Source organism: Diabrotica undecimpunctata, chromosome 6 (assembly GCF_040954645.1).
Source record: "Diabrotica undecimpunctata isolate CICGRU chromosome 6, icDiaUnde3, whole genome shotgun sequence".
Taxonomy (NCBI): domain Eukaryota; kingdom Metazoa; phylum Arthropoda; class Insecta; order Coleoptera; family Chrysomelidae; genus Diabrotica; species Diabrotica undecimpunctata.
The window spans coordinates 98,307,340-98,314,069 of record NC_092808.1 but is presented as its reverse complement, the minus strand read 5'-3'; the positions used below and the strand labels follow the sequence as shown (position 1 = coordinate 98,314,069).

Below are 6,730 nucleotides of genomic sequence, written 5' to 3'. Positions count from 1 at the left end.
AACCATTAGAGAGCAATCAGAAACCATATTACGGATAAATCTTGGTTTGCTAAAATGGAGTGTACAAAGGATATGACAAGAACTATATGCAGAATGAGATTTAACCACTGTCTTACACCATCATATATGTTTAAAATGAAGCTAGATGAAAGTCCACAACGTACTTGTAATCAGATGGGTAACCTATAACATAACATTTTGTACTGTTCTCTTATTTTATTTTCAATAAGGTTAATAATTTTTTAAATTCGCTGTATTCTTTGACTGATGTCCACCATCCTATTAATTTAAGTTATTTATTAACATTAGAAAACAATGAGTTTTTATATAGATTATTGTATAAACATGTTTTAGATATTAAACTCAATTTGTAATTTGTTAGAAAAAAAAATTAAAAAAAAATTATAAAAAATAAAAAAAAAATATATAAGAAACAAATAAAAAAAAGGAACTTGGACAGTCCACAGTAAAGTAGCTATTGAATTAAGTAGATAGCTGCAGAACAGTTTACTGCGGAACTCTGAGGACCTCATCACTTATTTTATATATAAATAACTAAAAGCACCTAATAGAAAAAAAAGACTATATTTTATAGCTCAATACTAGTAATAGATTTAGGATAAGATTGTATAGGAAACAATGACTAATTAAAAAATGAGTACAAATTGTAAGATTGGATTGGCGAATTGATTTAGTGTCCGCAGTCATTTAAACACAAACAAACAATACCCAACTTACATTTTAATAAACATGAAATCTGCCAAATTTTAAATTAATATACATCTACCGATAAATCACAGCAAATGTACTTTGTTATTTTCAATGTAGGAAAATTAAAGACATTTCAAGTAAAACTGTAATAAGTCTGCTTAATCCTAAAATACGAATATTATCCTCTTCCTACCAATACCCCATTTTCAGTTCAATAAACATTAAACCCGCCAAATTTTAAATTAAGACATGCCCACCCACCAATCACAGCAAATGTACCTTGCTGTTTTCACAGTAGTCTCAGGTCAGTCCCTCACGGGCTCTCCGAGAGCTTAGTGCTCTCGGGGCTCTGCTTCCTGCATTTATTTTCCATACTCTGTGGCTGAGAATTCTTTCAACTTAACTTGGTGTTTTATTTCGACGAAGAAATTGTCATGTAAGAAATATCTTGCCTTTTTCAAGGCAAGACACCGAAGATAAATATTTTTATCCATGTAAAGTCCATAACCCGAATATGGACTTAAGTAGAGGAGCTCTTGACAGTATATTCGGAGCCCTCTACAGAGCACCCGGGGATAACAGAAGGTGGTTAGACCCTTAATTATTCCCCCGAGGTGACATAGCGCCCGACAACGTGGTTAAAATCCGAACCCACGACCTAGCTCGAATTCGCAGAAGGCAACACACCATTGACTTCATCATAGGTTGAAGTCAAGAGAAGAATGGGGAGAACCACGTAGTGTTAGAAAGCAATTAACACTCCGACATCGAGGCCTTCTGCAGACCTGACGCCTTCGACGTGTAGACACCTTTGACGAGCCAGGCTTATTTGAAGTTGGAAGCCCCAGATGCCGATGGAAGTCCCGGAGTAGACCCAGTCATCGCCCCCCTACCGAAAGTGGTTGGACGACCACGTAGGCTTCGGCACACTGGTACTCTACGAAACCCCGTTGGATATGCCAGATGGGATCCGGACGACCGAGAAGAAGACGAGACCGTTGGAGGAGTTGGCACACCAACCGAGGATGGACCTGTAGGAGCTTGAGATGTCGTCATCACCACCGATCTCCCCCTGTAAGTAGTGCAGTGTTGTGTGAATTTCTTTATGAACATTTTACTTGTATTTTTATGCATATTTTCTTGTGTATTTTCACATTTGTATTTTTTAATCAATAAATTTTTTTCCCGGCCGCAGAGTCTCCAGAGGAGGGGGGATGTGATCGAATGCCATAGTCTGTAGACTAGTACGCATTTCGATGCGCATCGCCCCGCCTCGAATTTTTCCATTGGCTCTTGACCTGGAAATCCCTATTTATCGCTCGAACAGCGCATATAAATATTGGCGATTTTCAGGTCAGTCCCTCACGGGCTCTCCGAGAGCTTAGTGCTCTCGGGGCTCTGCTTCCTGCATTTATTTTCTATACTCTGTGGCTGAGAATTGTTTTAACTTAACTTGGTGTTTTATTTCGACGAAGAAATTGTCATGTAAGAAATATCTTGCCTTTTTCAAGGCAAAACACCGAAGATAAATATTTTTATCCATATAAAGTCGATAACCCGAAAATGGACTTAAGTAGAGGAGCTCTTGACAGTATATTCGAAGCCCTCTACAGAGCACCCGGGGATAACAGAAGGTGGTTAGACCCTTAATTATTCCCCCGAGGTGACAGTTTAGTGAAGGTTTGTATCAAAATATAGTTTGCCATAACCTACTGAAATATCACTAGCATCTTTACATTTTTTTCTTGTTCATTTTAGGCCAACATGTTACCCTCTATACCTTTTAAGAAAAACCGAAGGACATAGATGAAATTACCATTTCTACTAGTTCACTGAGTAGGGTTTTAAAAGATATGAAATTCAGATGGTTAAACTGCAATATATCCAATCGAAAATATCTAATGGAACAATCACATATCGCATATAAAGGATTAAAATTTTTTAAAATATACAAAGAAAATCAACATGATTTACACCCGTTACAACCTGTTTTTTGGATGAGACCTGGATATATAGCAAGGGAGGATTTCGCAAGACTTGGCAAGATGGCTACATTAATACTTTTAGTAAGAGGACCGAAGAACATGTACGATACATTGTACTCCATGCGGATTCTAAAAATGGATTCATTGATAATTACAATCCAATTTTTAAAAGTGGAGAAAAAACTGAAGATTATCATGATTCGATGAATGCAGAAAATTTTGAAAAATGGTTTGAATATCAACTTTTGCCAAATTTAGAAGAACCGTCATTAATAATTATGGACAATGCACCTTACCACTACAGTATAGTGAAAAAATACCAAATTCAAGTTTGATTAAACACTATTTAGTAGAATGGTTAAAAGGGAGATATATACGTGTTTCAACAACCATGATGAAACTTGAATTATTGAAGATGGTAAAAAAAAATTTACCAGATAAAGTTTTCAAGTATGTTTTAGGAGATATTTAATAAATGAGATTATATTTATTTTATTCTACAGATTATATGTACTGGCACTTCAACATGGTCATAGATTATGCCTCCATATTAGAATTGAGATTGCCTCCATATCATTGCCAGTTTAACCCAATTGAAAATGTTTGGATAATAATTGTGGTTAAATTTAAGGATACACTAGAAAAATGGAAGAAATATGTAAGATATCATAAATGAATACTGGAAGACAGCAAAAAATTGATGCCAGCCACATATCTCCTATAATAATTGATTTTAACGAATCAGATTATGAATTCAGGAATGATATTGAGACAATATCTTAAACTATTACCGTTATGGATATTTATATGTAATAAAATGGTTCATTTTAGAACCACGACATTTTCTTGAAATGTAAGATATAATTGATGCCAGCCACATATTCCCTGTAATTATTGATTTTAATGAATTAGATTCTGAATCGGATTGTGGATTGTTTGAAATATAATATTTATTTTTGTTATTCATAAAAAAGAAGGTAAACTTACATTAGGTATCTTGTTTTTTAACTAAACTCCATTAACACTATTTCATCTGCATACCTTAACTGGTAGACTAACTCAAAAATCAACTGATTCACTATTTAAATTATTTTTTAACTAAACTTCATAACACTCTTTTATTTGCATACCAAATCTGGTAGAATAACTCAAAAATCAATTGCTTCACTATTTAAACTATTTCCACTATTTAATGATAAATCTTCACAAAATTAAACTATTGGCTGCTACAGAAACTTATCGGAAAATTACTTATCCGAATATGACTGATTTCAATCGATGCTATTTTATCACAGGAATGTTTGCCTTGATGCCTTGCAATTGCCAGTAAAATTTTTTATCTCGCAGTCAACGCTTGAAAGATTCTAGGAGGAAGCGTTAGTTTAAATTAACAAACATTCCAATTCCTTAAAGTTTGTAATAAATAATAATAAATCCATAAATAAATCTTAGCTAATTAAGCACTATCCTTGGAATGTATAGAATAGGAATTATGACAGACTGCCGTTCCAATATAATGAGCAATAAAAATTTATATACAAGACGGGACCTCTAATATGTAAATTAAAAAAAATTTGAATTGTTAAAGTTTTTATTCCATATTTCAAACAAAATAACCTTTCCACATTTAGCCGATTACGATCCTGCAACTGTCAGATTTAACTAAAATGTCATGCAATAATTCTCGACATTCTTAAAATCCTATATGACGTCAAAATTATTGACGCGCTGAAAGAAGGGTTTGGGACAGACTCCACGTCAATTTATTTTGTAGTAATTCAAGGGCGAGTGGAACAGTCATGAACCAATTATTTTCAGTAATGTTGCGATTAAAACCACAAATAAATTGGCTTAGATAGTCGCATAAATATGCTATTTGCACTATTTAATACTGCATAAGCTTCTTCAGGTCGTTGGCCTACATATATTTCAAATATCAATGAGTACCACGTTTTGGCATCGGAATATTAAATATTTTATGCCATACTTAGCTGGCGTACTCGGTATATATTGCCGAAATAAACATCGTCCTTTAAAAAAACCATCTGTTCATCAATAGTAGTATTCAGATACGGAATATACGTTTACACAGCTGCTTTGAAAAATTGTAAAATTATCACGGATTGGAGCAAGTTTATCAATTTTGCCTCTTTTATTGCGTGTATCTATGTCGTCAAAATAAAGGTATTTAAGTAGCATGAATTACCTATGGATACTTATTGTTGTTCTGAAAAGGCCTATGCCCACTCTACCACCTGACCACAAATCTTCCATGTTCTGACGTCTAGAATGAATAGACTTTTTTATCACCGGTTTGTTGTTTACTGTTTTTGTTTGTAGCATTTACTATTAATTCAAAAACATTTGAACATTTTTATTTCCCCTTGTAGTTCTCCATTTTTTTAGTGCCGTGCCTTTCTTTCTTACAACAGTATTTACGTCTAAAACAGATCCTTCGTCGTCCGAAGATGTTGACTTTTCTGAATCCGAATGGTGATTGCTAAGCTGGGTAGCATCTACTTAAGAGTTAGATGAATTTTCATTCTCTGCTATATCATCTTCTTCTGTCTCTTCTACAAGAGCTTTCATACGCGTTTGTTCTTATTGGTACTCAGCCATAATAAATTGGAAGTAAAGTAAAGTATCTAAAAAAAAGGTTTATTGAATATATAGTCTATATAATAATTTAAATTAGTTATTGTAATAAAAAATTGTAAACATACCAACCTATTTATTAAAAAAAAACACAAAAAATTAAAACTTAAACTCCCAGATAGGGATCGGATGATACCATAAGTCGACTATATAGCTAAGAGGCCTTTCAGACGAGGATACTGTATCCGAGATACGCGTATCCGAGACGCAGGTATTACATAGACTCAAATGGAGCTTTTCACACGGGACGCGCGACGGATACAGTATGCGAGATACCGAATTCAGTATCTCGGACCTTCCTGTCGCCGACGACTGAATGGATATGCCAGAAACAGAAGAAACATTACGTTAAATGAACGCTTTCAGACACGAATACTTTTGCACCACATTCCATAGACGCGCGATTTTCTGTCGAATAATTGTGAATGAGCAACGAAAGAAAGCAGGTGTTTTCTGAATATAGTTAAATAATGGAGCGTGCTCTATTTGATAATGACAAATTTATTTGTTTGGTACAGTTAAAACCCTGTCTATGGAATACAGCATCGTCAGATTACTGCAATAGAAATAAAAAGCAGCAGTGCTGGGTTGAAATTTCTAAGCAAATGTGCCACAATTTTGAGGCCATGACTGCAGTACAGCAAAATAAATACGGTAAGAAATAAACATGTTTTTATTATAAATAAATAGATATTTTGTTTCATACGTATACAGTTTAGTTTTAAAAGTTTGCTAATTGAAATATTGATTATTTAAAGAATATAAAACTACATTATTGTGAAAGGAATATAGTCATTTTTTATTTAGGGCGAGGTAAACAATTTACAAATTGGAGATAAGTACACAGATTTATTTTAAATTTAAGACATAGACTTTAACTTTAACTTAAAGTAATAGAAAGCCGTTCTTTTGATGATATACTTTTACGCATAGTTGTGTCTTTTTTACTCAATTCAATTACCAAAATTTTATGTAGTTCTTCAAATGACTCCACACACATTCGAAAATAATTAAAAAACTTCGATGGATCTTGCAATAAATCTTGATACAGCAAATTATACGTTTATTATAACTTAAATAGTATTTCAAACTGTAACCGCACTGCACTGTTACTGTTTTCATACTGACGAGCATGCCTGTAAATACGATACAGCAGCCATCGCAAATTCTGTATCTCGCATACAGTATCCTTGTCTGAAAGCCCTCTAAGGTCAGGATGCCACCAAATAACCACTTCAAACGCAAATGATCTATGCTGTATAATATTATAGAAAGCTACTATGACGCACAGCAGTGTTGCCAAACTTGAAATACGAAATATTTGATGAAAATGTGATATGGGGTGCTGGTAGTACCTCACGTGACAAGTGCCAGGTTAA

General features: G+C 33.9%; 1 protein-coding gene across 1 annotated transcript in view; it reads right to left on the bottom strand.

Annotated features, from left to right (window-relative positions):
* LOC140443612 (annetocin receptor-like) overlaps positions 1–6,730 on the bottom strand; it is a 720,544-nt gene that overhangs the window by 255,442 nt on the left and 458,372 nt on the right. The gene's annotated exons all lie outside the window — the stretch shown is intronic.